The 11629-nt window shown below is 31.1% G+C and overlaps 1 long non-coding RNA gene and 3 other non-coding genes across 4 annotated transcripts; all 4 read right to left on the bottom strand.

Annotated features, from left to right (window-relative positions):
• Positions 1 to 3871: 3871 nt before the first annotated feature.
• On the bottom strand, positions 3872 to 5824 carry LOC121222364 (uncharacterized). Its single transcript, XR_005919598.1, has 3 exons — positions 5483 to 5824; positions 5089 to 5203; positions 3872 to 4229 (listed from the first exon to the last, which is right to left on the bottom strand). It is a non-coding gene; the product is annotated as an uncharacterized lncRNA (long non-coding RNA).
• A 1467-nt stretch (positions 5825 to 7291) lies between these two features.
• LOC121222659 (U4 spliceosomal RNA) lies at positions 7292 to 7441 on the bottom strand. The gene has a single exon (XR_005920017.1). It is a non-coding gene; the product is annotated as a U4 spliceosomal RNA (small nuclear RNA).
• Positions 7442 to 8833: 1392 nt separating this feature from the next.
• LOC121222963 (U2 spliceosomal RNA) lies at positions 8834 to 9030 on the bottom strand. The gene has a single exon (XR_005920333.1). It is a non-coding gene; the product is annotated as a U2 spliceosomal RNA (small nuclear RNA).
• A 2173-nt stretch (positions 9031 to 11203) lies between these two features.
• LOC121222723 (U1 spliceosomal RNA) lies at positions 11204 to 11363 on the bottom strand. The gene has a single exon (XR_005920090.1). It is a non-coding gene; the product is annotated as a U1 spliceosomal RNA (small nuclear RNA).
• Positions 11364 to 11629: the final 266 nt, after the last annotated feature.

The following is an 11629-nucleotide window of genomic DNA, read 5'->3' as shown; positions in this document are numbered from 1 at the left end:
CAATTCAGAAAAATAAATTTAAAGTAAAGAAATATTTAAAAAAAAAAATAGCTATTAGAAAAAAAAAAAAAAAAAAAAAAAAAAAAAAAAAAAAAAAACAGCAAGTTCAATTCAAAAAGCTTTTTCAGAATATTTTTACAAGCCTATGTTATTACAAACGATTTAAATAAAAAATTCCCTACTATAAAATTAGACTTGATCATGAACCATTTGATATAAGTAGTATTGGGTTTGTTAAAGAAATAAAAATCAAAATTTTTTTCCATTATTAAAAGATTTTGCATTTATTAAATCTATATTATACGTATGATAAATGAAATGATTTTATATTATTTCATCTTGAAATCAGTAGTCTTAATGGTATAGCTAAAAAAGAAAAATTTATCAGCATATCAATTGACATTAAAAAATGATGGAGGTCGAACCTTTCAGTAACTAAAGAAGAAAAAAGAAACTTGACAAAAAATATTGACAAGTGTTATAATAATCTCAGTTATTATCATATCCAAACAAGAATAGATTTAATGACCAAAGTCCAATATTACTTCAACAAAAACTATAGCCTATGACTGATGGAAGAAGAATATTGCATATGATATTGGAAACACTCAAGATGATAGAGACGAAGAATCCGTGCAACTATTAAAAAAGATAGCTGACATGGAGATTGATGATATTTCATCACACATAATAGAAGAAATCAAAAATACGTGGGAAAATTAGAACTCACCAAGACTGTCAATAGATTGATTACAGCTAGATGAAATGGAGGAATGAATCTAGTTAATATTCAAGAAGGATAAAAGCCAATTGGAAAAAACCAATTAAAATATCAAGGAAGCAACTTGGGAAAACGACATCCAAGTGAAAACAAAAAAGGAAGCTACATGGGAAAATTACATCCAAGAAAGCAACTTGGGAAAACGACATCTAGGTGCAGACAAAAAAGGAAGCAACGTGGAAGCAACCATGTCAAATCAATGATGAGACATTATCCTTATCAGAAAAACTGTGCGAGATTCAAAGAAAATTAAATAGAGTTCAAGAATTCTCCTATAAAAGGGAGATGAAGGAAGCCTAAGAGGGCATCGAAGTTAGTTTAGAAAACCTTTCCCTATTCACTTCTCATCCACCAACCTCTCTTCAGTACAATCAAATAAAGTCCTCTGAAATCTAAATCTATGATTTCCATTTAACCATCGACGATGCCCCGTATAAGAGAACTTCTTCCCAGTATATAATCACTTCAAACATGTTTACGCCACACAACAAGGACAAGCATAACGTCCTTTGGTACTCCAACCAGATAAATTGACATAAGCCGAGAAATCATTAATAGTCCACAACAAAGCTGTAAGCAAATAAAAGTTCTCCTTTCTCAAGACATCATATGTTTCAACACTCGCCCATAACTGTTTCAACTCTTCAATAAGTTGCTGCATATAAATGTCAATATCATTTTCGGGGCCTTTCTCTCCAGGGATAATCATAGATAAGATAAAAGAAGATTGATTCATGCAAATCTATGGAGGCAAGTTGTAAGGAACAAGCACTACAGGTCAAGTACTGTACGAAGTACTCATGATTTTAAAAGGATTAAATCCGTCAGATGCTAGCCCAAGCCTCACATTCCGAGGATCGCTTACAAAGCTTGGAAATTACTGTCAAATGATTTCCAAGCTAAAGAATCTGTAGGATGCCTTAATAATCCATCATTGGTTCATCGATCATGATGCCACCTTATAGACTCGGCTGTCTTTGATGACATGAAAAGCCTTTGAAGCCTTGGTATTAGTGGAACTATGAATTTAGGCAACATGTAGTCATTTGGGCAACTATGAATTTGTCGTACCAAGGCCTAAATCTTTTATTAGTTTCTTCATATCTTTGCATGAATGAGGGATCTTTGCAAACGGAAACATGTCTCTCAAAAACCTAACAACAGTGTAAAAGAGTTTCCGGTCCACCCTCCCAAACATTTTAAGTGAAAAAGACGAATGTAAAAGGACAATTTTGAAAATTTTGATCTCTCATAAAGTTCTTCATTCATTTCATTAAGTAACTTGTAGAACTTTGCCGTTTCTCCATTTGGATCTTCATCAGGTACACTTCTTCCCGTTTCAATAAAAGCATTTCCACCAATATCACAATCATTGGATACAATAATTTCAAGTGGAAACGATTGCAAACCATGACTGTGCATATTAAATGCATCATGCACATACCTTCATGTCATCTTCTCTAACAGACTGATGGTAAGCATTATGAGGATAAGCCGGATTAATCGTTGAAGAGGTTCTACGAGGTGTACACTCTCCATGGAAAATCCATTTTTTATACCCGAATAAAGCCATCAAAAATTAGATGTTCATAGACAACTTCACGAATATGCAATTGATGTTGCTACACTTCTTACATGGCAAAGAATCATATTCTCTTGGCTTGCATTTTGAAATGCAAAATTTAGAAAAATTTGTACTCCATTTCGATAGTCGTTGCTTACCCTTGACAAATTCATCCAACTCTTATCCATTTCGTAGTTCTTGAAGTCTAAAGTTGACAATAAATTACTGTTACTTATGTGTTCTAAATTGATCTAAATCATGTCATTGTACTAAAATAGATAATACATTTCAAGTATCAAGTATTTAATGGGTGTAAACTAATTCAGGTAAGTTGTTTATTTATAAGTATAAGAGTAGGGAAAAACAATAGTGTTGCCCAAATTTATGTGATTTTTATATATTTGATCCAAAGTTTTATGTAAGTTATGATATGATATATATTTATGTATTATGTAAGTTATGTAAGTTATGATATGTATTTATGTAAGTTATGATCTAAAGTTTTTTTTTATTCTTTAAATGTTTATGTAAGTTATGATTATCATCTTTAAATTTTAACCTTAGATTTTAACCCTTTAATTATACTCTTTTAATTTTTAAATTTGTGTTTTTATCACCTTTATGTTTGCTATACTTAAAAAGATAAAAATTAACAAATTAATAATTATATGTTAATAAAGTTAATATTTGTTAATTTTCATCTATTTTGAGTTAATATTTAAATTAAATTTCCATGAACTTTTTAACTTTATACTACGCATTAAAATCGATCAATTTATTTTATGATAATATTTATGAAAAATATTAAAATAATTTTAACATTAAGATAAATATTATTTTCCTTTAAAAATTTTATTTTAATTAAATAATATTTATTTCTATGATAAATATTATATTATATTTTATTTTTGAAATTTGAACTTTAAACTATATACTTTTAAGGATAAATAAAAAATATTATTTAAATTAAATTTTCTATGAAAACTTTAACTTTAAAACTAAATATAAAAATTAATGAATTTAAATTTAGAATTTAAAATAATAAATTAATAACACAATTAAAATCCAAAAGTTAGAACTCAAGTTATCATCTTCCTCTTCTAATTTGTAATTTTTTATTTAGCTATTATCATGAGATAATAATTAATTTAAAATATTTTTAAGAAACAATTACTTTAAATTTTTAATATCCTTGAAATGAGTAACTTTATTAGAAGAAAAACTAAAATTATTTTTAAATTCGAAATATGATATTAATTTAAGTCATTTTACTTAGTAATTAATTTATCTCAAATGAGTAAACTTTTGTTCCTCAACGCGAAGAAATAATAATATATAATAGTAAATTTAGATCTTAATGTTTATATTTTTTGTCAATTTAATCCTTATTATTTTAGCTAAACTTAAAATTATAAAAATAAAAAATAAAATTTAACATAGTATTATATGTTACATTAACAAATAATTTAAAATTATAAAAATAAAAAAATAAAATTAAAATTAAAAATATAAAAAATTCATAGAAATTCAAAATATTAAAATTAAAATGCATTCATATCACCAAGTATTCATATCACCAACATTAAAATTAAACTGCCCTTAAGCCGAGTCTTAGGCTTATTCATGCTAGGTACATACGCATCCCCTCTTTTTGAAGCATTAATTAAGCTGAAATTTAATAGCTCCTTATGTGATAGTGATCGAAGACTAAAGAAAACAGTAATGAAAAACAACCATTAATTTTAGTCTGTACCAGGCATTAAAAAGGATAGCACACCTTCGCAACGAACTGCAACCTGCACTGGGACAATATTATCTGCCAACTAATGCTGATAACTACGTATCTCCAAACCCAAGCTTTAAGTGTTTTCCCAAACCAAAACCCTGCAATAATACATCATGAGGTGTTAAAAGACTCATTCTCTTCCTAAGCTGGTGGACACTGTGGAAAGGGGTTTTAAAATTCAAAGAATAATACATAAAAGACTGGGATTCTCAAGAACCCTTTTATCAAGGTAGCAGTTAAAGGGATATCTCCACCAAAAGAAATTAGAAATCACCACGTAAGCTACTATATTAGCACAATGGCCACAACAAACAACACAAGGGCTTCATCCTTCACACACATATAAACACTCAATCTCCCGTGAAGTTTTTTATGGTGTATTTGGAGGAGATTCTCATGTTAGGGGAATCGATGGATTCATATACCAAACCTCTAGTTTTTTTTCCCTTTCGCTCTTCATCAATATTAAAAAGAAAGAAAGAAATAGCAAAATACAATGAAGAATCAGACAAGCTGAAGCAGGAAATCACAATAAAAATAGTTTCCACAAATCTGAGCATGCACACAAACAGACATCTCTATTCAGATGATTAAAGAAGACCCTGGGGTCAGTAAAAAGTTCCAACATTAATCAGATAAAAAAATCAGTTGCAGATCACAGGTTCTATAACTGGTTCAAGGGAAAGAAGGAACAAAAGGGATTAAAAAGAATGTCAATTTCATGGAATAACCAATTACAAAAAGAGTGAACTAATGGTATTAAAAATATTCTTCGTTTCATTCTCATTTGCTTCTTCCTTTTCCATTCGTTTTCCAACCTGTTATTGTGGATTATTGTGAGTGAATACTCCCAATATTCCAAACAAACATGCTTTATTTCTTAAGTATGAAATAAGAAAAAGTCCTATATGATAATAAAGGCATTAGACATATTCATAAGATGAGCATATTACTAACATTATACAGGTGTCCCATGCAGATTAGGTTTCCGGGGAGAACAACAGCAGCCTCCCATATCCCGCAGTTATCTTTGTTATCCACTCAATACAAAGGTAGTTTGGCGCATTTTCCCCTGTTATTCGACATCAAAGGACAAGTAGAATATAATAGTTTCAAACACAAGGAGAGGGAAAAAACCAACTTACAAGCCGGGAAAAAACATGTAACATACTAGAAAATAGAATCAAGCTTTGAGAAGCATGAACAAACAAAGTAAAAAAAATCCTTACTAATCATGCTAAACAGAAATGGGAATATAAAAAAATAAATCATCCCCATGTATAGACAAATTATATACAAATACACTAAAACAGTAATAAGACCATGAAATAAAATTAGGCAAAGAATTTACCTTTTGAAGCGGCAGCGGAGAGAAAGAGGCGAAGAATTTCCAGCCAAAAATTAGGCTCAAACAAAAAGTTAAATGATTTGATAATTGGAGGGAAACAAGAATTTATGTTGGCTTGTTTCTTTAATAGTTAGAGATTTCGATCAGTTAGGGGAAATTGGGGAAGAAATAAAGTGATTTGGGAAAAATAACTTAGGGATTTCAGGGAAATTTGATTTGGGGAAAAACTAAAGGAATTTCGGGGCTAACAAAATGACACCGTTTAGGTCCACTTTAATAAAAATTTGCGGCGTTTATGAAAAACGCCACTAATGTATAATCTTTGTGGCGTTTTAGTCCAAACGCCACTAAAAATGGCGCCGTTTTGTAAAATTTTAATACATATTCGCTGCATTTTTGGTCCAAACGCCGCGATTGCTTCCTTTTGTGGCGTTTCTAATAAAAATATCGTCATAGCTCTAAACTTTTGCGGCGTTTTTGGTCCAATCGCCACTAAAAACGCCGCTAAAAGCTTAATTTCCTGTAGTGGGTTAAGAAAACGGTTTTCAGTTATAGTATAAGTTCAAAAATTTTGAAAACCGAGTCAACGTCATATTTATAACAATAAATCTTTTCTTGAAATGTACTTGTACTTTGTATGAGATGGATTTAAATTACACAGAACAAGAAACTTAATTACTTTCAGTAGGAAAGTAATTCTATTATAATTACCAAAAAATAGAATTTATTTTAAGTAAATAATTTTTTGGTTACTTTATGGCAGAATAACAATATATCAAACTTATGTTTTAATAGCTCTACTAATATTATCTATTTCTAGAGATATGGGATAATTCTAGTTGAATAAGAATAACACAAATAATACTTATTTAATAAAAAATACTCCCCTAGTCTAACTAGGAGAGTGATGAGCGGCACACCCTAGTAAATATTACTAAGGTTGCCACCCCTCACTTATCATATGAGGGGATTGAACTTCTCATGTATTGAGTCTAATTATATGTACTGCTTTAACTTTTGACCTAACAATTTATAATTTAATCTATTCCAATATTTGTTTTTTATTTTCCAAAATAAATATTAATTTAATTAATCAAATTAACTAAATTAATTTAGTGATTACGCATACTATCCAAACTCAAAGTGTGTATTCTTACACTTCATTCCTGTAACCTTATTCAACTAGTTTATTATAATCTCTATAGTTGCGTTTAATACCTCATCAAGTTTTTTGATTAAATCAAGCTCACAACATTCTTATCATTGGTGAAAGAGGTTTGTTACCCCTGTAATACTTATTATTCTTTTGTTCTTATGTTTCAATTCTCAATTTTTATTAATGCTCTTTTACTAATTTTAGTTTCTACTTTTTCTATTCTATTATGTTGTACATTTTCTTTTTATTATTTCTCTAGTAGATAGTAATTACCTGGTGTACAGTTAATTAAACTTATATATTTCATTAATTGAGTAGATCGAATTTTGTGAAATGATCAACAATTGAATTGTGAATGGTTGGATCAATTAGTTAATAAATTACCCTAAATTTAATAAAAAATTATCGGTAGATATAAAATTGTACTAATAGTTGCTACGTATAATACGCTTGGATCAACAAGTTTCAACCTCTCATTATTGTGTCGAACACTTGCTCAAGAATTTTCGGTATGTATTTTTAAATTCAAAAATCTAAAATAAATATTAAAATGCTAAATCCTTCAAATATTTTGAACACCTTAATTTCATAAACAAATTGTTCCATCTTAATTTTAAGGGGAAAAGAAGAGCAAAGTAATTAACTAGAAATTGTAGGGTTTTACCCCGAAGGGAACCCTTCCAGAAATTCTCAAAGGCCAGGGCAGAACCCAGGCCTAAGAGGGGTCTGGAAATAGTTTTCAACCAGCAATAGACGCGCCTCGGTTAAAACCTCACTAGCTGCGTCATTGCCCCAAGCGCAAAGATGGCTTGACCAGATCTTTTTAGCTCCATTTTATAGCAGGTGCAAGATTTGTCTGAGTTATTGTCCGGTACATGTGGGATATAATAGCCTAATTTTGTGTATTTTGTTGTATCCTTGTTTAGCTTCTAGTGTAGTTTTTTTTTTGTTTAACTTCACAAGAAAATTAAATGAATAAATGTGCAATTAAAACTTTTTACCTATATTAAATAATAATACTATAAAAATACGATACATATGATTTTTTTTTTACTTGTCTTCTATTCAAGTCAGCCACTTTTAGTGGTTGAATTATTTTGAAGTTTCAATTTTTCTAAATAATTATAAGTACAAAGTAAAATGCTAAAACATGATTTGAGTAAAAATTAAATTTAAAACATAAATATAATAATACTTTATCATCAATTAAAAATATATCAAATATGGAGGTCATTGCTGATGCAAATGAGTTGAGGTGGATGTTGAACGCCATGTTTAGTACTTCAAATTGTAAAAGAAAATGTTTTAAGAAATTGAAATTTAAAGCCTGGCATTAAATTTTTTTTACTACTTTTTTTGCTCGGCCATCAAAATGATTATATTAAAAATAAAACAACCACTGAAAACAGTGGGATTACAAAGATAAAACAACATAAAAAATAACCCAACCAAAAGGATACACCAAAATAAAACCAGAAAACACCAGTAAACCATATAAAACAAGCCACATAAAACAGCTCTAAAAGTCAACTAGAGAAAAATCACCACCACACGAGCACGATCAAAACTCGGCATTAGCCATGCTGTTGGCGTTGCGGAACAACACCATAAAGACACCATGACACATTCACAAGAATGCCACCATAAAGACACTCGTTGCCTTCAAGTCTTCCTCTGAGATTAGTCAAGCATTTATCCAACTCCAATACCTCCGAGTTTAGAACCCTAAGTTCACTCAATTGATGAAGATCCTCCATCAGCTTCACAAAGACAACAGCCTTAGTGTACAAGTTCCAAACTCCATCTCGATTACGTGGTATTTAATTGAAGAACACGGCACCATGTGTGTGAAGCCATGTAAATGTTATATACAAATAGTAAGCATTGTTTCTATTATCGTAAAACAGTGAAATTTTAAAATCAAATAGCTTCTAGGTTCAATTTAAATGATTAGAACGTAGAACTGAAAAGCCAATTAAATGATTGAACGGCAATTCTATGCGCCAACTACAAATTGAAACAACAATTCTTCAATGAACTTCAGAAATTAAATTAGATACCATCCATTAGGTTTGGACTAAAACTCAAGTACATTAACCCTTAAAATAGTGTCTTTAAACAGATTTACACCTCAATTATTAATACAATCCGAACAAGAAGCTACCGTCTATTGGTTCAAAAGGTTAAAACTACAATCGGAGGGGTGTGCCAGAACGATGCAGCAGTGCAAAACAAAGACGACACTCGAGAACCCCAATAGCAAGCTATTGTTAATGAGCTCTCCCCCTAAAAATATTGATTTAATATCATGCGTATCAATGATCCACGTATCAGATATTAAACTGATAAGAACAGATACTACACTTGATCTTAGCCAAAAGGCCGAGAAAGGTATGAGCTTAAACTCATCTTGATATTTCTTTTATAATGCGTCTCTGCCTTACCCTTGGCTTGCGCTCTCTATATGGGATTTCGACTATGTCAGAAGGAACTTTTAGTTTGCTATGGACAAAACTAGTATAATTTTTCCTGCACAGCACATTGCATGTTGGTGAATTTGCACATGTAAATTTTTGGATATTATAACACTAGTCCTCTTATTGCAGCTTGATATAGGTCAAAAGATGAAGAAGCAATCAGTCTTTCCAACTATGCAATATTAGTAGGTAAGCCATTAAATACTAAAGAAGAATTCGCAAACTGTAAGGTTTACATTACATGGAAGTTTCTGTTTGTATACTTTTGCAAAGGTTTCTATCTTTACTTTGGGAATTGTTGACGTCCACAATTTATTAAAATATGTTATATTTTACATTTACCGTAATTAAAGCATCTTATGAATTAATGTCTTACACTAATTTTTAAATTAATTAATTTTTTATTCAGAAAAAGAGTTTCGAAGCCCAATTGCAGGTGACATAATTTTGAATAGGAAGATTTGTAGCTGCTTTGATGGATATGATAGGAGAGATAATGGAAGACTTAGTTCTTCCGGATATGGTATTGGCAGCAATTCAAGGAAAGCTGTTGAAATGAGCAGGCCTAGTTCGTCCGTCCGGTGACGTTCCACAAAACCTGAAGCTATCAACTTGCCTTTGAGTCCAAAACGCTGTTACAGGTAGCCTCTTCATAGGAAATGGAGTGGCTCATCAGTTGGAAGCTGATGTTGTTAACAACATAAAATCTCTTTATTTTGACCGACATATTTCAACATTGAATTATTAGATTTATTCTGTTTTCAGCTAAAAACAATTTATGCCTTCCTTTATCTCCTCTAGTCTTATATGTGACCATTTTGGAATTTCTGGGAGGCTCCCTTTGGGGCTAAATACTTATAATTGTGTCGAAACCAACTGATATTTGCCTTGCCCAATTAATTATGTAGTCCAAAAAGAACCATCAATCAAAGCCATTAAAATATAAGCTCGCTCTCATTAAAGCTGCTCTGCCATTTCATCTTTGGAAACAATGGACACCGACATCGCAAGAACATAACAGTTGTCCGAGGAATTTATAGGACGGAGCAAGAGTCGCTGGTCATAACCTTACTTGAACAGTATCTGTTCAATAGGCACGAATCTCTGGTCATAACCTTACTGAAGCTGTGTAGAGGATCGTTTCCTCCCGACTGCAATTGAGGTCACTACTGTCTACCCTAGACCATGAGACTCAATGATCACCCATCGACTCCGTTTATATGCCGCACCCCGTACAGGGATGTTTAAACATTGTGAGATGCTCTCTCTTTATATGGTCCACCCTTACGTTTTGTTTATCATATACTAGGGATGTGGACTAATTGTGTGGTTGTATTCTTTAAAAATTTCACACCATCATTTTCATCATTTTCATTAAGGATTAAACAAAGAGTAACTAAAACAGAATCAATTAAAAACGATAGTGATAAAATTAAAAATTTTTGTAGTTTGATGATCAAATAGAAATATATTAAAAATTAAGTGACTAATAATGTAATTTATTCTAATATTTATTTGACATAATTTATTTGAGGCTTGGCTTTATGGGATTACAACATGGTGAGCTAGACTTTATTTTCTAATGCTTATTGCTTATGAAGAAAAATAAATGTACAATGTTAAATTTATTCGGTATTTTAAAAACATTAGTTCTACTAGTTGACATATCCAATCTTGTTCGGTTTATATAATTTTAATTTGTAAATCAAATAGCATGAAATGATCACAAGATTGCCTGATGGACTTTGCCGCACTTTTATTTCTGCGAGAGCTTCTTGAAATATATGCTTTTAAACATACTCGGAGATTGCTTCATAAAAATTATGTCATATTCATTATTAAATCCTACGATTGACATACAATTATTTTATTAACTTAAAATTGGTAGGGGTTGCGTGAACACAGATCCATGCTGGTATCAACTGACCCTTTCCTGCTGGTATCAACTAGCATGGAATGGTCACAACTCACAAGGTTGTCTCTCTCTTACACTTTTTTCACTCCCGCGAGCTTTTCAAGCTATTTATCCGTACGTAACAAAGAATTATGTCCTATATTATGTTACAAATTACTTTTTACAGCTTGAAATTGGTAGAGGCTGCGCGCACGCAAGCCCTACTGCCACAAATTATGACATAGGCTCTCCCTCCTGGGGAGACCTTAAAGCAGCACCCCTCCCAAGTGCAATGGTGGTCACTACTCTAGGCCATGAGTCTTCATGATCACTCATTGACCCTGTCCAGGTAAGTATGTTTTAATGTTGCCCTATCCTCTCTCCTTATACACCACCTCTTATGTTTTGTTTACCATATGCTAGCAATGTGGGATTCAAGTTGCATTGGGGCCATAAAGATCTAGAACATTTTTACCTTTCAATGCTTCTAAGCAGTAATTAACATTTCCCAATCTCAATTTCTGTCAATAATAATATTGTTTTATTTTGTCAACATTATTCTTAATTTTATAGTAATGTGTTAAATACTTTTCAATATCAAATATCGATCTTTTAAAATACCA

Source organism: Gossypium hirsutum, chromosome D10, assembly GCF_007990345.1.
Source record: "Gossypium hirsutum isolate 1008001.06 chromosome D10, Gossypium_hirsutum_v2.1, whole genome shotgun sequence".
In the NCBI taxonomy this organism is placed as follows: Eukaryota; Viridiplantae; Streptophyta; class Magnoliopsida; order Malvales; family Malvaceae; genus Gossypium; species Gossypium hirsutum.
This window is presented reverse-complemented; position numbering and strand designations above follow the sequence as displayed.